Here is a 24,250-nt window from a genome sequence, read left to right as displayed (position 1 = left end):
AAATACTCTCCCTTGGTGCTAAAAGTGGTCAAAGATGAAATTTCATTTATTTATTATTTTTTAATTGTTCAAATACATTTGTCTCCATTTTCCCACCACCACTTTCCCCTGCCCCACCCACCCCCATCTCCCACCCTCAGTCCTTGCCCACGTTAGCTTTATCAATGGGTCTTTTAAATATGTTCCTTGACTTGACCCTTCCCCTTCCTTTCCCTCCCTCCTCCCTGATGCCACTGTCGATTTCTTTTTTCTTTCAATGTTGCTGTTTATATTTTACTTGCTTGTCCGTTTTGTTGATTAGATTCCATTTACAGGTGAGATCATATGGTATTTGTCTTTTACCTCCTGGCTTATTTCGCTTAGCATAATGCTCTCCAATTCTATCCACGCTGTCTTAAAGAGTAATAGCTCTTTCTTTCTTTCTGCTGCATAATATTCCATTGTATAAATGTACCATAGTTTTTTGATCCACTCATTTACTGATGGGCACTTAGGTTGCTTCCAGCACTTGGCTAATGTAAATTGTGCTGCTATGAACATTGGGGTGCATAGTTTCTTTTGAATTGGTGTTTTGGGATTTAAGGCATAATCCCAACAGTGGAATCGCTGGGTCAAAAGGCAATTCTACTTTTAGCTTTTTGAGGAAATTCCACAGTGGCTACACCAGTCTGCATTCCCACCAACAGTGTACTAGGGTTCCCTTTTCTCTACAACCTCGCCAGCACTTGTTTGTTGATTTGCTTATGATGGCCATTCTGACCATCATAAAGTGTGAAGTGGTATCTCATTGTGGTTTTAATTTGCATTTCTCTGATGACTAGTGATGATAAGCATCCTTTCATATGTCTCTGGGCCCTGTTTATGTCCTCTGTGGAGAAGTGTATGTTCAGGTTCTTTGCCCATTTTTTAATTGTATTGTTTGTCTTCCTGGAGTGGAGTTGTGTGAGTTCTTTATATATTTGTGTGACCAAACCCCTGTCTGAGGTATCACTGGCAAATATATTTTCCCATACAGTTGGTCCCCTTTTCATTTTATTGCTGTTTTCTTTAGCCATGAAGAAGCTTCTTATTTTGATGAAGTTCCATTTGTTTATTCTTTCTGTTATGTCCCTTGCTCTAAGGGACATATCTGTGAAAATATTACTGCGTGGGATATCTGAGAGTTTCCTGCTTATATTCTCCTGTATAACTTTTATGGTGTTGCTGCTTATATTTAAATCTTTTATCCATCTTGAGTTTATTTTTGTGTATGGTGTAAGTTGGTGGTCGAATTTCAATTTTTTGCATGAAGCTGTCCAGCTCTCCCAACAGCATTTGTTGAAGAGGCTATTTTTACTCCAGTTTATGCTTCTTCCCCTTTGTCAAATATTAATTGACCATAGAGACATGGGTTTATTTCCAGGCTCTCTATTCTGTTCCATTGATCTATGTGTTCTGATGCCAGTATCAGACTGTTTTGATTACAGTGGCCTTGTAATATAGTTTGATGTCAGGTATTGTGATCCCTCCTACTTTGTTCTTCTTTCTCAAAATTGCTATGGCTATTCAGGGTCATTTATGGTTCCATATATATTTTTTGAAAGTTTGTTCTATGTCTATGAAATATGTCATTGGTATTTTAATAGGGATTGCTTTGAATCTATAAATTGCTTTGGATAGTATGGACATTTTGACGGTGTTAATTATTCCAATCCATGAACATGGTATATGTTCCATTTATTTGGGTCTTCCTTAATTTCTTTCTTCGGTGTTGTGTAGTTTCCTGAGTACAGGCCTTTTATCTCCTTGGTTAAGTTTATTCCTAGGCACTTTTTATTTTTCTTTTTGTTATAGCAAATGGGATTTTTTTTCCTGATTTCTGCTTCTGCTATTTCATTGTTGGTGTACAAAAATGCCTTCAATTTCTGAATATTAACTTTGTATCCCCCTGTTTTTCCATATTCATTTATTAGGTTGAGTAGTTTTTGATGGAGTCTATGGGGTTTTCTGTGTACGCTATCATGCCATCTGCAAACAATGATATTTTTACTTTCTCTTTTCCAACTGAAATTTATTTGAATACAAGACCTCAATCTATATTGCTACTTCTCACCTTGAATAGCAGCATATATTCACCTTATTATTCCAATATTCTATTTTTAATATTGTCACTTTCATTTAAAAAAAATGAACAATGAAAACAAGAACCCATCTGTGAACCTGTTTTTCTAATGCAATCAACATGTCAAAAGAATAAATGAAAATAAGAAACTATAGGCTCCAGGAAAGGGCCACTCGAGATATATCACAATGATTAAAAATGGCCACCCCTCAAAATGATTGTAAAGTTAAATATTTATATAATTAGTTCCCAAAATAAGAACAAAGACATTCTAAAAAATGTAATTTGACTTAATAACTTTTATGTTTTTATTAATATTTATCAATTAACATGTTTCCATACGGCAGTTTAAAGATGGGTACAGTTGGTAATGCTCAGTTCATTTTATATTATCAAGTTCAAATAAAAATAGAACAAAATTTGTATGTCCATGTTATTTTTTTAAAGGTTTTTCTTTTATGTATTTATTTATTTAGAGAGAGGTGGAGGTTGGGAAAAAGTGAGGGAAAGAAACATCAATGTGCAAGAGAAACACTGATTGCTAGACACCTGGCCTGCAACCCAAGTATGTGCCCTGACCAGGAATCGAACTGGCAACCTTTTGGTTTTCAGGATGATACCCAATACACTGAGCCACACCAGTCAGGGCCCATGTTATATTTTTCCGAATACTAGCAATTTATACTTTTTTCATAAATAATCACTTTTTGCTTGGTAAAATCAATGATAAAAATGTATACTCTTTCAATATAGTTTTTGAGATTAAATAATTCAGGTTACAACAAAATTAAGTAATCAAAGAAAGCCATAAGAGAAAGTGAGAGAAATGAGAGGGTTCCAATATCATGAGTATTATTTTACTGAATAGATTTTCCAAAATAAAAAAATTTTAAATGTATCAGACAATCCATCATAAATAAAATAAAGAATTTTATTCTTTATTCCATAAGAGAAATATTAAGATGGGTAATATATTAAATTGCAATGACTTAAATAATATCAATATTAAGTGATTATTTGCTTAAGACTGGTAGTACTTAAAATTTATATATAAATAAATGAAAAAAGGAGACAGCAGTATGATGAGACAGAAAAGCATGTGCTAGAAAAAACATTTGTGCAGATTTTCATGTGCATTGTTTCAGTTGGCACATACCATAGTCACTTATGGTAAATATACTTTTAATGTTTCTTATTATTAATTACAAAAACTGAGCTATAGAGATTACTGAATCATTTGAGCAATAGATCAAATAATAGTAAAGCAAGAATATAATAATTTTATATTTCCAAAGCCTATATTTTTTGTGCTCTTCTAAATGCTCCTCCTTCATGACATGAATCCTTTGCTGATTTCAAAGGCGGCAGCAGTGACCAGTGTGGAAAACACACTGGACTTTTCCTTTGGAACTGGGCTGTGACAGGAAGTGCCTGCCATGGACATCACCATCTTTTCCCTAACTCTTCCCCTTCAGTTTCTGAAGATACATCAGGAAATAACCTTCTTTGAAGATACTGAATAACACATGTTTCTCAGGCATTGTGCTTTCAGATAATCTGCGTTTAGTTCAGCTGTCAGATGAGCTGACTGACGCATTCATCTCTATAGCCCGGTGAGCTCACTGATGCGTTCCATTTCCTTAAGGAAGCTCATTCTATTCTTGGTATCCCAACAGGCCACTGAGAGCTGGAAAGGACCTAAGAACCCTGAAATCACCTGGAAATTCTTCCCCGGGAAGGCAATTTCATGAATGAGGTGTTCCAAGCTAATGACACCAAACTTCCTCAGGTGCTCCTTAATCACAGGTTGTCTGTCAAAGGGATGATTTTACCCTTGAACTTGGCCTGTCCATATTTCAAGATAAGTTCCCAGACAAATCTGAGTATTTGGATATCCCCACTTCACATAAGGTTCCACTATACGCAGTGTTTTTATGGTTTGCGGTCTGTGGGCGGGGGCCACTTTGACAAAGACACCACTGAAAATCTTCAGACAAAGCTTTGCAATGGTCATCTGTACAATTTAACTCCATTAACCCTTTGGATGTGTACAACAAAGGCCAAGGGCTCTTCATCAGGCACTGCCAAACCATGAGTTTTCATGTCAAGTAGTCTGAGGTGCATCTTCTCATGTTGTTGCCACCAGGCATCCTGTAGGAGCCCCTCTAGTCACTAAACTTGATATCTTTTCCTTTTTTCTGCTCCTCTTTTTCCAGAAATGCCTGCTTTGCCTGGGTGGCTTTGAGGGCCTGATAAGGCTTCCTCTTTTTCAGGACATTTTTTTGTAACCAAAGGGATCTTTTTCTTTGCTCTTCCTCCACCAACTTTCCAATGCTATTACTCCTAAAACCTACTTTCTGTCCTATGCATTATACTGCTTTTATTGACTGCTTTATCACTAACTGTGTGATTTTGGACACAGTGCTCAAATCCTCTTAAACTGAGATTAGTGGTTGAACTCCATGCAAAGGGAGACATATGAGTCTGTATAATTGGGGTTGCAAATAGGATTGAAAGAGCAGGAAAGCTTTCTTGTTCATAATGCAGCCTGAGAAACATCCATTTCCATGCACCTTGTTTGTTTACACTCTAAGAGTCATGTTGAGAAAGGCAAACAACATGGCACTTCAACAAAGCTGTACCAGATTTGTGCTCACTAGGACAAACTAAGATTGGATTGGATTAGATACAGGAATATCACACAATATTTTCAACACAAGCCACTCATGTGATGAGAAACTGGACCAAAGAAATTGTCCAAATGTAAGCAGAGTATTTCCTGTGGAAAAATAAAGACTAATAAATGAAGAGAAGTATCACTATTTTGAAGATTCACTGTATTCACCACAAAACAATATATAAGATAATCCAAAAGGAAATGTTAGGACAGAGTTTTCTGTATTATAAAGATGTACAAATATGTTGTTTCTATGAACAGAAACAGAGTCCTAAATGACAGAGAACAGATGACAGTTGGGGAGGTTAGGGGGTGGAGGGTCTGAGCAAAAAGAAAAAGGACTCATGGACATAGACAACAAGGTGGTGGTTGCTAGTGGGAGGGGAATATAAGGGGACTAAATGGTGATGGAAAAAATATAATAAACATTATATATTAAAAATAATGAAAACTCTAGTCAAAATTATATGTAATTTTAAATAATTGCAATAAAGTGAAAAATTACATAATACATGCGCAAATTCAATAGCTTTCTAATTGAGAAATGTTTAGAAGAAAGAAAAAAGGATCTTGGCTAAAATAATAAAATTTTAAACACCTAAAAATTACTGCTAAAATTATAATCTTTTAATTTTATTCAATAAAAAGACAAAAAAATAATGGAATATATGTGTGTGTGTGTGTGTGTGCATATCAGTTTTAGGATTCCAGGTTATTTATTTAAATATGAATATAATATTATATATTCAGTTTTTAAATATAGATTGATATAGTCATAAATAGAAATATGGATAAAGAGAGAGACATAGACCCAGATGTACGGAAATATCTATCAGTACTAGAATTCCAGGTCAGATTCATTTCTTCGGCCATTAACATTCAGAATTTTAATCAGATATTACAAGAAGGATACCTTACTGTGAAATGGCAGGTGGGCTTTAAATTTAAAGTTTAATGGGAGTAGCTCACCAAAGTAGTAAGAGATCAAAACAATGACAAACACTCTTGATGTTAAGGATCATGCAAGGAATAGGCAGCAAGAGTAAATTTCCATCTAAAAAGAAAAGTCTTCTCCTCTTACTTTATGACACGCTGGGCAGTATGATAAGTACTTTAAATGTATTATCTCATTTAACTTCAGAACCTTTAGTTAGCACTTTTATATTTTTTAATTTCCAGATTAAGAAATTGAGGATAAGGAATATGTGACAAGAAATCCACTCAATCTGACAGGTAGAACACAAAGTCCTAATGTGAAAAGATAAACACATTTATCAGTTAAGATTCTAGTTATGGAATAATTGAGAAGGAATTATTTAAATGTTTGGGTTTTTTTTTAATTACAAAAGTGTGAGCAAATAAAATGCAACCTTCCCAGGATAATGAAGTACCTTAGGGGCTAGCACCATCCACAGCCTTTGCCACTCATTGGCCTGAGTAGGTGCCAGGGGGAAGCATTTAATAAATATTTTTGAGTCAGTAATAAAAAATGTAAATAATTCCAGAGTTAAGAGAAGATGTAGAGCACTAGAGACTCAAATTTAGTACAATCTAAGGAATTTGATAATTTCTAAGGTGTGTCCTGCACATAGATCTGAAGGGGAAGCAACATACTTGAAACTGACATGTGACATTCTGATTATCTAGTTAACCCACTGATATAACAGAGTTTTTGTAAGAAAGTTTCTAAAGAAATTAATTATATTTTTGTTTCTTGTGCTTGTTACCTGCTTTAATAAAGAGCTATAAGTGTTTGAGAATAAAGAGAGAGTATTTTGCATGTAATATTAAAAACTTTTCCTCCTATCATAATTAGATACAGGTGAATGCCAAATTCCTTCCGTGGCTAGAGGCTCTTAAGTTTTACACTTTATTGAGCTCCATGAGAATTATTAAATTCCATCCTTGCCAGTCACCTGGACAGTGACTTGTAGGCCATCCAAGGATGAGTCACAGAGCCTTTCTTCATACCCAGGTAGTAATGTTTATTGCCGTTCCCAATGAACATAAAGAAGATGTCCCTATTGTGATATCTTAATAGATCCTGTTGTTCCCAGACATTTTGGTAACTGTTTGATTTAATTATTGTGTCTCATAAAAAATAAATTTTACACAGTAATACTCCAGCCTGCTGTGCTGCTTTACTTCAAAATAACTTATAGCTACTAGATTCCCCTGTACAATATTGGTCCACAGCAGTAATAAAGTTGTCATCAAGAGGAGATGATAGACCATTTTGCATTGTTATAACTGCCTTTTTGTATTATAACTGCCTTTTTGTATTATAACTGTTTGCAACTTTATGAGGTCTTCATAAATGTGATCAATTGCAATAATAAAGTTGTGAGGCATTTGTGGCAGCTTATTTTTCTCTGCCTCAAAACAGGAGTTGCTTCGCTTGTTGTCTAATGTCTGTGATTGTATCATTGACTGCTGGAGAATTGTGGGCTATGAGAAGCCAACCAAATTAGCTGCTCTCTGACTTCCAGGCACTTGCTGTAGTTTATTCATGTAACTGTAAACCTACCAAGGTCAAACAAGAGAGGGGTAACTTTTGTGTCCTGTGTGAACTAGGAAATACAAGTCAAGCACTTCATATAGGGTCATTTTATTCCCAATATTAGAAAGTTATGGCCATCTTATTATTCTGGTGATTGACTTAAATTATTAACTGCTTTTCATTATACAAATAATCTATAATAATTTGTCCATTTACTTAAAAATAATTTAAAAATACATAGTGGCACAAATGGTAGTCATCAAAAAGTCGTCAAGAAAAGAGGCTGCTCTACAACAGTTACAGAGAGAAGTTTAGTCCAATTAGTATTTTTAGATAAATAATTTTCATACCTGAAGTGTTGCATATGATTAAAAAATAAAAGGTGGAAATAACCTACCATATTTTTACAGTGGCCTGAAACCTATTCCCAAAGCATGAAACCCACAGTAGAATAAAGCCTGCCAAGACCAAATAACACTTTTTGTGCTATTTCAGTTTGTTTTTATTAAACATTGTTTTTCTTTCCAGGAAATAATATATTTTTCTTCTCCTGAAATACTTTACCACAAATCTATTTCAAATATTTATAAAGTAAAATATGAGTTAAATTGGGCCAGATTATTTATATTGTTCATTTAGAAATATATTAATATATTAATAAATGTTTTGGAACTAATCACATTCATTTAAATAACATCTGAAGTTAAATTATTAATTTATAATTTAAATGTAAAATTTAATATATTTTAAAGTCGTGTACTTTAGGATTTTATACAAAATGTTACATGAAGTGGAATTAATTTACTTTGTTATTACAAATATTAAGCTACAGTTTAATTAAACAATAACATTATAAATTAGAAAAGGGTCAATATGCACATCTTTTATAGGTTTCATTGATCAAGAAAAATATTGGTTGTTTACAAAATATCTATATTGATAAAATACTTTGTTTCCTATGTCTTTGTTTCTATAGCATACAGTGTAAAAATAAATTTGAGCCCATTAAATATTATGCTTTCAACTATATACCTATTTTACATCTCCCAACATCAAATGATTTTGATAGGAAGTCATATAATTAACAAGCAATTCATACCCTCAAAAAATCAACACAGTTTTGATTTATTTTGTTTTCATTAATCACCCCATTGATTAATCTATGATAAGGATGATGAAAAGAGGTACTCTTTTTAATTAGATAGATTTAATATGTCAGTAAATTGTCTCCAGATTACTAATTTATGAAGTCCCAAGTAGTTCTCTGATTCTTGTGGGCACACTGATAATATATGATTGCAAGATTAGGCCAGAAAGCCTAAGGTTTCCCAATAGTTATGTAGGCTTATATATGTAAAACGTCTGCCTGGGCTTATGTGAGTTATTTAATTTCTGGCATGTCTATTGTGGAATGTATAGAAGATGTCTAAGGTACTGTGGTATTTTTGTAAAATACAACAACACTCAGTGGTAAAGAACTTTGGGTTCTAGAATAAAGCCCTGGGTTCGAATCCTAACTGCTCCATACTCACTGGGTGCTACTTGCCAGAAGAAAGATAAAGGCACAAATTATGAGAGAAAAAAAAGTTTCTGGTCTTTTCATTTAACTAAGAAGGGAATGGAGTGCTTTGGAAGGCAATAAGTTTTTCATCATTGAAGGTGCACAATAAACATCTGAGTAATCATACATAAAAGATGTTGAAGCAAGAATGAAAAGCATCGACCTGTGACCAGGGATGATCCTCTCTGCTTCGTAGAAGTTCTCTGATTATTAGAGACAAAGAGTTTCCCCCACCCATACCTTAAGCATTTCTCTTTCCTCATCATTTTCAACTTAAGTACTCTACATTCTGAACTCCTGCTATTCCAAAGTATCAAATTATTTTAAATAGATAGTAACTCTAAAGGTGAAGGGCAAGTGTGGGATAGTAAAAAATTACTGCATTTTACATCCTTTTTATGAAATATAGACTTTCACAATCACTGTCAAAAGACAATTTAGCAATACTTAATTCTTGCTTTAATTATTTCTATAGATTATGCTCTTTCGTAAGCTCTACAAGTTCAGGAATGCAGATAATTTGGAGACTATCCAGAAAGAAACAATGGAAATGATTAAGATGCTAGAAAATTGGCTCTGTTATTAAAAGAGAAAGAATCAGATAGACTAAGTGATAGCAATGTGTGTTTTCAAGTGGAATTTAAATGTATGCATAAGAAATATAATTACTTTTTCTTGATGTTCTATAAAGATAGACAAAGAAATATGGGATTAAATTGATTCAAAATTGTAAGTTTGTACTAATTTTTTAAATGTGACATAAAAGTTGAACATCAGAAAAAAACAAATTTAGGATAGTAGTATTCTTCACTTTGTTTAAAGAATTTGTTTCAAGAGAAACTGTATCATTCGCTACCTGACAAAAATGTTAGAGGCTGCCAAAAAAAATTTAGGAGCTCTATTGAAATGAAGAGCAATTAAAAGCAAAAAATAACAAAAATTTCCCCTAAAATAATAATTGAAGTCTGTGAATATATTTACTTAATAATATAATACAACGGTAGAGAATGGTGTGCTGTGTTTGAGCCTGTGCTCACCTGAAAGGACATTTAATACATACATGGGTGTGTGACTAAACATTGATTAAAAAAGAAAATGCAACCAGAAGTCAAAACGGGTAGCCCTGATCACATTTGAGGTTTAGGACGTATTTTTGTTTTTTGTTTGTTTTTTCTCTGTGAATTGTTAACTAAACGTAACTTTATATTTAAATTAGATGTTAAATTTTTAAAATTTTAAGAGTTAATATAAAAGTATAGGTATCTATCATCTATGGGGAAAAAAACTATAGAAGAAGATGACTTGTGGGTCTGCGTCCTCACATACCAATGAATGGGTGGGGTTTTACAATAACATAGATCTATTCCTTTGCGGTAAGTCTATGTTTTTTTCTCACCATGACATTCTCCATCCCCTGTTGTTAAATAGTTCCTATTGTATGTCAAAACCTCATAGAGCAGTTCTAATTTATAAATTTATCTATTTGATCTCTGTATTCATTTATCAAAATTCCTGACATAGTACATTTTAGGCTTTCTCATAGCCTATAGGAGAATTCAGCAACAGTTCCATCTGTACTGGCCATAAATTGTCAAGTTCTTGTCCTTCGATATTTACTTATGGAGGAAAAAAAATTTCCAAAAGGTCAGCTGAAATATATTTGATCTTGAAGCATTGAGAGGTTAAGATATTACTATATTGTGTAAACCTGACAAATCATATGGATTAATTGTCCAACTGGCTTTTATCACCAGTTATTCTAAGGTCAGACAGCAACAGGGATAAATCATGTTATTTGCTTTCCCTCTCATGTTTTTCTTAATGCTTTTCTCTGATTTTAATCCAGAACAAACAAATATATAAAAAGAAAGAAAATTGTCATCTCCTGTTTTTATTTATCTTATTTCTCAACAATATTAATATTTTAAAACTTATCATTATAATGTGGTTATAAGTTTACAATTGTGTTATCCATATTTTTAAAATACATCAGCCTTTTAACATGTAATTTGCAAGTATTTAATGAGCAATGACTAAGTCACATCATCTAGGTACTGAGGACAAAAGCATAAATAAGCTACTCTGCCCTCGTTCAACTTGCTTTCATTCTAGTGGAGAAGACACACAATGAGAATGACAGCTATGTCAATTGCATGTTACATTATATAGTTTAAGTGCAGAAGAGAAAGCTATTGGATTAAGGGAAGGATGCTATAAAATATAAGAGCAAGAATTAAAACTTTACAAAGGCTGGTCAGGAAATAAGCTAATTTTTAATATAAAACTAATTTCTGAATCAAGACCTAATGGCGCAGAAAGGGTTAGTTGCACAAATAATATTTAATTATATCATTGTTCAATATTGCTGTATATTACATATTTTTACCATTTTATTGCATTAATTTACCAAATTGAGTATTACAATTTATTTTACAATGAATTTTTGGCATTTGAAACTCTACAAAATGTTGTACTTAAATACAAAAACAAAAAAATTGTATTTTAACCTAGGTGATGATAAGGGAGTAACCCCATATGTACAAAGTCTTTCAGCTCTATCTAAGATGTGTGTACTTTGAGTTACGCATCTTACATAGGAAATAAAAAATTAAAACAATAACTGGTATTACTACTGCTTTATCTCCATCATATTCCTTACTATCACCGTCCTTCTGACTTCTACCCCATCATCCAGAGTTTCATTTTGAGCATTTATTATCTCTCAAGCATACATTAGAGACTTTACATTCATTATTTACTTAAAAGTATTTGAAATTGGCAGGACTAATCTCATTTCACATAATAGGGTGTTAACAACCAGTTATGTGAAGCAAATTAACCAAAATAATACACCCTGCTGGGGATAGACTAGTAAAAAAAAATAAAACAAGATGACTCCTCACAGATCCTAAATGTAATAGATTAAGCATATATTTAAGTTTTATTAGTAAATGTGTATTAATTAATTACTGTATTTCTTCTATGACTATAACACATTTCCAAGTGTTTTTCTCTCACTCAGGAGCAGTGGGAAATAACCCAAGGCAGTAATTCCCAAGTTTTTTTTTTTCATCTGGTGATACCTTAATACTCTTTAATTTATTGAGAACTCTAAGGAACTTTTGTTTATATAAGTTACATATATTGTTATTTACCACATAACAAATTAAAACAGACATTTTAAAACTATTTACATTGAATTTCATTTTTAAATAAGCGTATAATTCATTATACACTAACAAAAGTTAGCTATTTTAGTGAAAATGCCTGTGTCTTCTGAAGCAATTAACTATGAAAAGAGTGACATTGTTTTGCACTTTTGTAAATTTCTTTGATGTCTGTTTTCTGGATTCTCCTATCTGCTTCTGTATTAACTGGGTTTTGATATCTCATGCCATGAAGCCTCTGCATAACTCTCTCGACACACATGAAAGAATGAGTGAAAAAGACATTTCAGTATTATTGGGAAAGCAGTTTTGACCTTGCGGCCCTCCAGAAGTGGGCACCATGCGGTACGAATTGTTGTCATCAGGAAAACTGTGTGAGATACAGTGGGGAAAGAGAAAAGTAGAGATTAGTAAATACAGCAATGAAGTCAAAAGACTATTTATTTGCTGTTTTGAGGGGAAAGAGTTAGTAATGTCAAGTGAAATCTGGTGACTTAGTTATTGGAGGAAATCTGTTATTAATCATCCCCATCACCTAAAGGGTGTCTCAAAAACACTCCAGGGACTTTTTAAAAATTTAATCTTTATTTTATTTTTTCCATTACCATTTAGTCCCCTTATACACCCATCCCTGCAGCAGTGAGCACACGGTTGTCCAAGTCCATGAGTCCTTTTTCCTTTTTGCTCAACCCCTCACCCCCTCACCTCCGCTAGCTGTCATCCTACTCTTTGTCTATGAGTCAGGGACCTTTAATTTAAAAATAACACATTTAAACTATACCCTCAAGCACTCTCTGCAATGTGAAGATTCTGTCATTTTGCAAAATCAAGATATTCTTGGGATTTCTTCCCACTGCTCACACCTGCAATATTGCTTCTATCTGGAAAGGCCTCTTTTCTGGAAAGGCATCCTCTCTAGGATGGCTACTGTTTCTAGAGGTGCAGAGAACTATAGAATAAGAGGAGAGGGGTAAAGGAATTTGGGACTAACATTTAGTCCCCAGAACAGCAGAATGTAAGCCTGTCAACAACCAGCAGGGGCTATTGAGCTCTTCAGCCTTTCCAAAAGGGTGTTCACATGGCAGGGAATTCAATGGTAGGGAGACAAAAATAATGGGGTCAGGGATCAACCCAGGTTTAATTTGAAGGCTTGTCGTCTTTTTTAATGCATGTCTATACATAGCTTGTACTCAGTTATCACTTTATACATTTATAAGTTTATCTGAAATTTTAATCATTTTTAGATATATATTTGTACATATTCGAATATATATCTAATATATATATTAGGTGTTTTACCCTTCGTCCCCCTTTTTTGAGCTTTGTTTAATCAATTAAGCTAGCTGTGTTTCTAAATGATAAGTGTAATTGTAAGTGTATTTCTAATAGTCATTAATAAAATAGGCAATGTTTTCTGAGTGATAAGAGTGCTTTTTTTGTGCTTTTATGCGTGTGGGTATACTTTTCTAATTGGTCTTACTTATAAAACATCAAGGAGTTTTTAGTCAGTTTGTCAAATCATTATTCTTTTTCCAAAAGAAAAGTTTTGTAACAATATGGTAATGACACTACGTATCATTATGTATTATAAAATGGAGCGTAATCCTATTATCTTAGACGTCTTGAAACATATAATTCAATGAAATGAATATCCTTCTAAACCATCTGTGTTAGTTTTTCTTGCTATAAAAATGATAAAACTTTACTAAACAGAAGCAATTGAATATGCACTATGTTAATAAATATAAAAAAATCCACAATAAGGAACAATGGAAAAGCAGAAAACAAACAAAAATGCAAGAAGATAAGTATAAAATGGATTGTGCCAAACATGTAAAGTGATTCCAATATTGTTGAAACCAATGCTTGGTTAGTTCTCCATACTTTTTAACTTTGTTTTATGACCCTAGCTGAGTAAAATATTCTTTGGTTTTTCAAAAGTTTTGACAGATTTGTTGCTAAATGTATTTATAATTGTTTCCATCTTTAATTATTTTTTCAACTACTGTGAATGATATTTTTTCCTTCATAACATGTAACTGATTATCATTGGCATGTAAGAAAAATAATTAGTTAGAAAAATTATTTCTAATTACTTATGCTGGTAAATTGTAAATTCCTATTTTTAAAGTCTCTTTTGTTTGGTACAATATAGGCAATAATATTACCAGCAAATAAAGAAAATTTGCCTAAATATTATTAATTATGTTTAAATGGCTCATTTTAATTCCTAACACTTCCAAAGCTATGTTATATAACAAAAGATTTACTGTAAAAGCCAACCTTATTTGTCTCTCCCAAATTTATTTTTTTTCAAATTAAGAGAATTTGGAACCTCCATGAAAATATCAAACTGAGCAGAAGGTAATAAATGGATTAAATGTTCACCTCCCATTCCCCTATTATTGACCTCCTTACATAAATAATCATCCTTAACTTTTTTTTTGTATTTTAGGATATTTTCATTGGTTATATATTTTTTCATTTCCTTTAGTAAGGAAAAATGTGTCCAAATTTAGTTTAGTTTACTCTGACTGCTTTTCATCTCTCCATGAATGTTCCAGAAGCAGCCAGACGTAGTATTACCAACAGGAGCTCATCTGAACTCGGGCCACAGATCTTGGCCATTTTCTCAATACCCTATTTTATGATTTTCTCATCTGTTTCACTTCCTTACCCCTTTAGTTGTATAAAGAGATAAATAAAAATATATATCTTAACTATGAGAATTAACTAAATGAAACATTAACGTACTTGGAGTAAGCACTCTAAAAGCTAGGTGTGTTTATCAATTCTCACAAAATTTGCTGAAGTCCTATTTAATGAGTGTAGATTTTAATTCAGTTCTCAGTTACTATGAGCCATATATAAATGTGCTCTTTCTACTGCCAAAAAGAGGCTCTCCTTCTTTCCTGGACTACTCATTCTAAACCATTTTTCTACAAAGTAGAGTATGAGTACTCAGGAAAAGAGGTATGAAAGATATTACACTGGAGTTCTAAAGACAATATTACAATTTATACTTACTGTTTAAAAAGTAGGGAATAAATTAAGATTTATTAATATTTGATGTGGGATTTGACAGTGTTGCTCACATTTTTTGTGAATATCGAGAAGTTCACAAGAAGGAATGGAATGCAAAGACAAAGATGTTCTGAAAGGAAATTTTCCATCTTTGAGGGTTTTAAAAATAAAACTTATAGAAGAGAATACAAGTATATGGTCAAATAAATTTATAGATTTTTGCAATCTCCTTGTTAAATCCAAATCTCAAAAACTGAGATAAGATGTGTAAACATTCTGCCAAAGAAACTTCTTTCTAGGGAAAAATGCAAACAAAGTCTTAGTGTGACAAATAATGCAGTTGAGTTTCCCACATATGGAAATATCACAGAAACTAGCATAGCCAGAGTGCAATGGCAGAAACTTCTAGGTAAAGATAAATATTAATAATACTAACAGGAGGAAATGGGAAAAATGATCAAGCTGACACTTCTACCACCAGTGTGAGTTCTTCATCTGCCTCATTATTAGGAAGCAATGATGACCATATATTCTGAAGAGAAGATGACCAAACCTCTGAGGTTGTTTTATCATTAGGAGGGACCCTTCCCTGAACATATATCAAGGCTGGAGATAGATACTTATGGCCATGTGAAGCAGTTGGAGTAGTTGGGATCTATCAACCTACTCAGCTCCTTAGGATCAAGCTGGTAATTCAATCATCAATTTCCAAGTTAACTTGATACTCAACTTGGTTAAAATCATGAAGCTATTCCTGCAAATTCTTACATAATAAGTAGCAAAAGACAAAAAACTTTAATATTTGGGTAAACTCTTGATTTGTATGCCATTGTAATAGAGGCAGAAATAATACACTGAAAATAATGTGGTGACAAATGATGATGTATTATTTCTTTAGTGAATACTATTAGAAGAGTCATAGGAAACACAGCTAAAGACTAGAAGAACAAGTATGAATGCAAATGATGAATTTTGGAAGGTTTGCTTTACAGATGAAAAGTACAAAGGTTTCTAACATGGCTCTCTTTAAGGTATTCAATTCATAAATTTCAGTAATAGACTTCACAAAGAACTATATTTTATAAGCACTAAAAGAAAGATTTACAGTGGAAATACATCCTCAACAGTAATTTATTTCATTAATGATATCAAAACTTTTATGATAAAAATGGGGTACTTTTAACTATAAATAGAGTGAATTGAAACTAATAGAACTGTTCTAGGCTAACAACACAAAATGGTAACATATGTGAAATTCATTAGTAGTCAAGATATTACAAGAATAAAGAAGTGAGAAAGGTACAAAGTGTTAGAGGTTATCACAGCACATAGGTAAGTTTATAAAATTAAGATTGTCTAAATATGGAAATTTCTATAGTACTCTGAAATGAAATATGGATGAACATAAAAATCTTCTGTACAGCACAAAGTTCAACAGATATGGCATAGTATAATTCATAAAACACTCTTAAAATAAGCTGTACTTTTAAAATTTAATTTAACAAAGATCCATGATACAAATTTGCCTTCCTTTTTTCTGTTGACAGGAATCTACATATATTCTACCTACGGGATTTTTTTTCTTTGTTTTGCTTCTGTTTAGATTCACAAAGAACATTTAATGACTAAATTCTTACATTTTTGCACTGTTAAAAAAGAGCAGGAACCAGAAATTTGTGAACAGTATGATGAATATATGTACACACACATGCTTGCACAAATACACACAATCAACTCCAAGACAACTCTGCAAACATTGGTTATCTCTGGGTGGTAGGACTGTTCATTATTTTTTATTTTTACTGCATATGTTCTCTACTTTCCAATATATCTATAATAAGCACATATTGGTTTTATATTTTTAAATGCCTGGCACACAGGTGGCTGTGTTCTTTGCCTGCAGAAGGTACTGGCATATTTTAAAGTTTATATGCTAATTTGACCTTGATATTACACAGATGTATCTAGCCCAAACCAAAATAGACAAGGATGTACTCACCAAGCTCTAGCACTGATGAATATTGGTCTGTCTAAGATATAATTTCACCTTTTTGTCAACTACAGTTGACATTCAATATTATTTTATATTTATTTCATGTGTACAGCATCGTGGTTAGGTAATTATATAATTTACAAAGTGATCCCTCTGATTATTCTAGTATCCACCTGAAACCATACATAGTTATTACAATATTATTGACTATATTTTCTATGCTGTACTTTACATACCCATGGCTATTGTGTAGCTTCTTAATCCCTTCACCTTTTCACCCAGCCCCCCAACTTCCTCCCATCTTGCAAAACCTCCATTTGTTCTCTGTACTCATGAGTCTGTTTCTGGTTTGTTTACTTGTTTTTTGTTCTTTAGATTCCACATATAGACAAAATCATATGGCATTTGACTTTCTCTGTCTGACTTCACTTAGCATAATGTCCTCTAGGTCCATCCATGTTGTGGCAAATGGTTAGATTTTATTCTTTTTTATGATCAAGTAATATTTCATTGTATATATGAAAACTGTCCAGAAAAAGTCCAGCCATTATTAATACAATGAGAGTGGTTTGCATGACATCAATGTAACTTGGCAGCCAAGGAGACTGGACTGGAATGAGTATGTGTGAACATGAACAACTTCACTCTACTAGTCAGTGGGGGCGGTAGACACCTTTGAGTGAGCATGTGTACTGTGTGGCCATGACATCCAAAATGACTGAGCAAGTAGAGCAGTGAATCTGCATTAATTTTTCTTGTTAGGCTTGACCATTCCTCCACAGAAACTATTCACATGATTCACAAGGCCTCAGCTATGGCAACTGGTGACTGGCAGTTTCAGCACGACAACATGCCCACTTATGCATCATGTCTCGTGCAGAGTCTGGCAAAACATCAAATCACCCAGGTGACTCAGTCCAGTTACAGCCCAGATTTGGCACCCTGCAACTTCTGGCTTTTACCAAAATTAAAATCACCTTTGAAAGAGAAGAGATTTCAGACCATCAATGAGATCCAGAAAAATATGACCAGGAAGCTGATGGTGATTGGAAGAACTATATGATGTCCCAAGGTGTCTACTTTGAAGGGGACTGACACATCATTGTTCTATGAACAATGTTTCTTCTATCTTGTATCTTCTTCAATAAATGTCTCTATTTCTCATATTACATGGCTGGATACTTCCTGCACAAACCTCATAAGTACCACAACTTTATCCAATTGAGTTGCTATTGATAGAAACTTGAGTTGCTTCCATACCTTTGTTATGGTAAATAACACTGCAAGAAACATAGTGATTCATTTTTCAAAATAGTGTTTTTGATTTATTAAAATATATTATCAGAAGAGGAATTTCTAGGTTATAAGACAGTTCTATTTTTAATTTTTGAAGTAATCTTCACATTGTTTTTCATACTGGTTGCACCAATTTGAAACTCACCAACAATGCAAGAGGGTTCTCTTTCCTCCAAGTCCTTGCCAACATTTGTTGTTTGTTGGCTTATTATTGATAACCACTATGACAGGCATGAGGTAATATCTCATTGTGGTTTTAATTTGCCTTTCTCTCATGATTAGTGACGGTGAGCATCTTTTAATATGTCTGTTGGCCATCACTATGTGCTCTTAAAAAATAGGTCTTCTGCCCATCTTTAAATTGGACTGCTTGTTTTTTGCTGTTGTTATATGAGTGCTTTATAAATTTTGGATATTACCCCTTTACCAGAGATATATTGGTAAATGTCTTATCCCATTTAGTAGGTTGTTTTTACTTTGTTGATAGTTTTCTTTTTTTGTGCAGAAGCTTTTAGTTTGGTATAGTCATATTTATTTACTTTTTTTCTTTTGTTTCCCTTTCTTAAGAAGATATATTAGAAAAAAAAATATTACTAAGAGTAATGCCATCCCTGGCCAGTGTGGTTCAATGGTTGGAGCTTCACCTCATAGACAAAAGGTTATAGGTTTGTTTCCCTGTTCAGGGCACATACCTGGGTTATGGGTTCATCCCTCACCTGGGTACAGGTGCATGCGACCCCCAATCCAGATGCATGCGATCCTGGGTCTCAGCATAGATCCCAGGTCTGAATGTGTGTGACGTCAACCCATCAATTCTCTCACATCGATGTTTCTCTCTCCTTTGCTTTCTCTCTTTCTCTCTCGCTTAAAAAAAAAAAAAAAAAAAAAAAAAGTGACAATGTCTCCAGGTAAAGATTAAAAAATAAAAGTTAAAAAAAGAGCAATGTTAGAGTTTACTGTCTATGTTCTCTTCTAAGTATTTTATAAAAAGTTTGGGATTTTATATTTAAATCTTTCAACTATTTTGAGTTTTTCTTGTGTATAGTGTAAGAAGGTGGTATAGTTTCATTTTTTTTCGCATGTACCTGTTCTAGAGGATATATTTTAAGTATTCATTTGGAAATAATTTTAGACTCACGTAAGAGAAAAACATCCAGAGAGTTCATGTATATCCTTCACTCAACATCATTGTAATTAGTGTTTTATATAACAATAGTATAATTATCAAAAAATTGAATAAACATTAGTACAGTAGTGTTAACTATAGATCTTATTTGAATTTCACCTTCTTTCAATTTTACCATTTTTATGTTCCTGTATCCAATCTAGGATCTCACACTGCATTTAGTTTTCATGTCTACTTAGTCTCTGCCAATCTAGAATATTCCTTCAGTTTTTCTTTGCTCTTCATGATGTTGACATTTTAAAATAAATATTAGTTAATACTAATTAACTAATTAAGTTAATTAATTGATTGATTAAATACTAACTAAGGGTTAGCCTTATGTTTTCTTGTGATTAGAATAATATTATGAATTTTTATCAAAAATACAGAGAAGTGATGTTGTGTCTTTTCAGTGCAGTATAGGATGAACACACAAGGTCAATCTGTCTTACTACAGGTGAGGTTGACTTTGACCACCTAGTTTAGATGATTTCTGCCAAGTTTCTCCACTATAAACTTAGCTTCCCTTTGTAATGGATAAATGTTACTTTATTCATTTATTTTGAGGTTGTGCAGATATGATTTTTCTCCTGCCATTTTTGCCTACTGATTTTGGCATTCATCAGTGACTCTTGCTTACAACAATAATCACTATGTAATTCAGCTAATTTAATTCATTCAGGTTGGCTCTGGTGTCCTTTTGACATGCCTTCATAGTTTATGTACCACTTAATTCCTAGAAGATATATTTGCAAATAAAAACACTCATCTAATCTGTTTTTTTAAGTCAAAAGTGACATTTTGGTTCCAAATGAGAAAGTAACTTATTTTTAAGAAAAGAAGCCCATTTTATGAAGGGTTACAAAGGCTTGATAATCTGTTTTAAATGATTTATTACCCCAAAAACAAAGCAACTGTATAACCTATAAGGAGTCACATTTGCACACTTAACAAAAAAATAATTTCTGATTTATCCAAAATCATTCAGTGAAGGTCCTTCTAGTGAAGTTTTATTGTGGTTTTTAAACTTACTTCTTAACAACACAGAAATGCAATGTGTTTTATTTGCTTTTTAAGAAAAGTTCCTTGATATCATTATGGAAGATTTTCAAACAGTTTTTTTACATGAAACTTTTGTTTTATGTAATGGATAGAGACAAATAAAAATAACCTGATTTATTAAGTAGCACCACTGAAGTATTATTTCTATTTGGATCTATGTCTCTTTCTGGACTATCATTTTCAGTTATGACAGATAATAAAACCATGTGGAGAAATTCAGTTACCTTAGAACCAGGCATGGGAGACAGTGTATCTCAAAGCATCTAATCAATAATTTCAAATTACAAAATAAATTAAATCAAATTTCCTCTAAAATTCTTGAAGAGTTTTACTCCATTATAGAATATATAGATATTTTTAAAGATTTATTTGCACCTGCTTCAAAATGTAAATAATATATTGCAATAAAGTCATACCTGTAAGATTCATAAATAAATATGCATATAATAAAGATATGTAGTTACTTTGTATTAATGGGGTTATCATAAAGTTTGAAAAAGTATTCTAAACATATTTTTATCACCTGGAAAACTACATTTTTACACATGAAATTATATGGATTCTTGCTGTCCCTTACCTCTGGTAAAGCCTATTATTTTTAGAAGCTATAACTCAAAAGGAAAATTTTAAACTCATCTCCTACTTGGTCCATGTGCCCTCCCAAATTCTTTTCTGAGAATTACGTGTTTATGAATACATGGTAGCAAAGGAAGAAGGACACTAACCATCTTCTTGGCTCACAGATGAATCCCGTTCCATTTTCTAGAGTTGCAGAGCCCAGGTTTCTGAGTCTGCAATGGAAAATGTGATTCACAAAATCATTTCAGGATGGGGATAATTTCAAAAGAAGTTTCTGGGCAACATCAGAAATAAAACAAAAACTTGTTTGTTTATTTTATTCTTTTTAAGACAGGTGCCTTCACTAGAGCATCATTCCGATTCCTCAAATTATGTTGATTATCAGTTTTATAGTTTAGTGTTTTGAGTATTGGTGTTTTGTTATTGTTATTGTCAGGTCTTCAAAAGAATTTTAGTAATAAAAAGACTAAGCAATTGTAAGAAGATGAAAGAATAGTGCACTGGGAATGTATGTGAGTGCTTTATTGTTTTCTGTAAACATTTTCAGTATATTTCTGCAATATAAAATGTTCAGACACTTTCTACAAAAGCTTTGTAATCTGAGATAATCTTCACTGCATTAAGCTAATTAAAAAGATATCCTACACTGATTCATCTCATTAAGACTCATAATATCAATGACAGATTTTCCATTATAATTTTTAAAAACTTAAGAAGTCATCAATTGTAGGAAAAACATTCACATCAGAAATACCAAGATTTTACATAACACAATTCATATGTTTTTAAAATTCATTGTACTTACTTGAATAATTAATAAAGATGAAATATTTATATTTCAATGAGCATTTCTCCTTCTATCCCCTTTCATCTTTAATTTTGTCCTGTAGGGTGAAAAATGCTTCGAGCTATGTTATAGATCTCTGAACTTCATAGAAGATTGATATTACATCATCCTAATAGGAAATCCACTCCAAACATCAAAAAAGAATAGAAATATACCCAGAAGAAATCTTCAAATATCAGACCCATGTTGGATCGCAGGGTAATTTAATTAAAATTGAAGTTTTGTAGACATCTGTAACAGAATGGACTATACAATTTTAAGCATCACTTGCAGGTTCATCCTTAAGCAAAATAAGAAGTAAGAAGTTTGTCTAACATAGCTTTCAATTTCCTCCTTTGGTGCTTTTTTTCACCATTCAAGTGCTCCAAATTCTGCAGACCCCATTTTAATATGGCTTTTTCCAAAAGAGACTCTAATTAGAACCCAATTTCCTTGATGATATTGAATTTAAATTGAATTGACATTAATTTGCAACCTAATGCCACATATAATATTTCATCACATACCTACCAAAACCTTGCCTTGAACAGTTTGCTATCAAATTTTAATAGGGAGTAGAATTAAAACTCAAAAGGATTAAATAACACCCTTAAAGTGGCAGCGCTTTACTAAAGTGGCAGTGCAGTACTAAAGTGGCAGTGTTCCTCTGAATCTGGAAGTTTTTCAGGAAGAATTCTGGAAGAATCTGGAAAAACTTCCAGATTCAGAGGAACAACCTCCAATGATCTTTCTCTAATTCCAAAATTTCTTGTCACATCATTTTCCCTCAATCAAGTTTTGGGAGAATATTCTGGAGTTGTGGACTCTATTTGATTTGCCCTCAAATCAAATGACATGGCAGGTGATAAAATGTGAACACTCTGGAGTCTGACTACTCAGATTTAATATCCATCCCAGCCCTGACATTTGCTAGGTATGTGCATTTGGGCAAATTTTACTTAAATTCTCTGCATCTCAATATCCTGAGAAACAAAACATGCATAATACATAATATCTACTCAAGGATTTACCAGCAAACTATAATGTAATTTGTGTAAAACATTTTCATGCCTGTCTCGTGAAAATCATCCAAAAATCATGCACTTAAATGATTTATTAGATATAACCTTTATTAGAGCAAATAAATATTTTTCTAACTGCTGTATCTGCAGAATTCCACCAAGCCCAGTTCCTGACACACAGGAGAAACACCTCTAGCTATTTATGGAATAAATGAATAAGTTAATGAATGAATTAATGAATCAATGAATTAAGAAATATAGTGTCTTGTCCACATGAGTTGCTTGTTGAGAACAGTAATATAATTATATTGGATTTTGAGTGATTCCTTGTCCTAAATCTGTTTCAGGTGTTCCAACATATGGCTGTTCAATAAACATAACTTAAAATATTGAAACATGTTTTTCAAGAAGAATCAGAGAGCTTTCAGCATAGGTATTCCATTATTAAACCCTGTTAATTTCATCTTCACCTGCTAAAGACATATATCAAGAGAAATATAAGATTTTTGAAAATTTTATTAAATTTTCTCTATTACAACTGCATGAAATAGAACTGGTTATGACTAAAGTTTATGAACCATTTTTATGATGCTGGTAAATGGTACTTTTATAAGATCTGTACTTCAACATCACCTGAGTGATAATGTCTATGGTTATAGTGCTCTGAAAAGTCAGATAATAATGTTAAGTGTTGTGAAAAAAATATATATTTGGAATCATCTATTTTTAATTTATACTTTTATAAGTCAAATATCATTTTCAATTAACTGTATGCATGCCTGCCTGTTACTAAGGATAAACACTTTCTCCAAGCTTATGACAATAATTTTATTTTTACAACAAGAATAGCTTTATTGGGCAATTGGCTAAATCTCATAGGATCCCCAAATAGATAACTCAATAATAATATCAACATTTTGAACAGACATTACCTTAAAAGTTATTGACAATGATATAACTTTCCAACAGCCTAAATTATAGACTTACATACATTTTCTAAGAAATTTATCTGCTCACCTTTAATAGGAAATTGAATGATTTGGTCATCCTTGGTGAGCAATTGATAGTGTCTTCTGTGAAAAATCTCTGGACTACAATGAGTATGCATAAATTCTGACATAGATTGTTAGGATCTCAATCATCCATAAATATTTCTGAGGACTACGCTGTCCAGAGATGGTCTTTGTATCCAATTCTATGCTGAGTCAGAGTGGTCACTGTTTGGGCTCCTGAATTTGCACAGGCGTATGCCTGCCTCTCTGCCCTTTCTTTTTTCC

At 32.7% G+C, this 24,250-nt stretch overlaps 1 pseudogene; it reads right to left on the bottom strand.

Moving 5' to 3' along the window:
- Window positions 1-3,664: 3,664 nt before the first annotated feature.
- LOC129086815 (60S ribosomal protein L7-like 1) overlaps window positions 3,665-24,250 on the bottom strand; it is a 70,832-nt pseudogene continuing 50,246 nt past the window's right edge.

Source organism: Pteronotus mesoamericanus, unplaced genomic scaffold, assembly GCF_021234165.1.
Source record: "Pteronotus mesoamericanus isolate MK-2021 breed Mesoamerican mustached bat unplaced genomic scaffold, CSHL_Meso_final scaffold_45, whole genome shotgun sequence".
Taxonomy (NCBI): domain Eukaryota; kingdom Metazoa; phylum Chordata; class Mammalia; order Chiroptera; family Mormoopidae; genus Pteronotus; species Pteronotus mesoamericanus.
The sequence above is the reverse complement of the archived record's forward strand: the minus strand, read 5'-3'. Positions and strand labels throughout refer to the sequence as shown.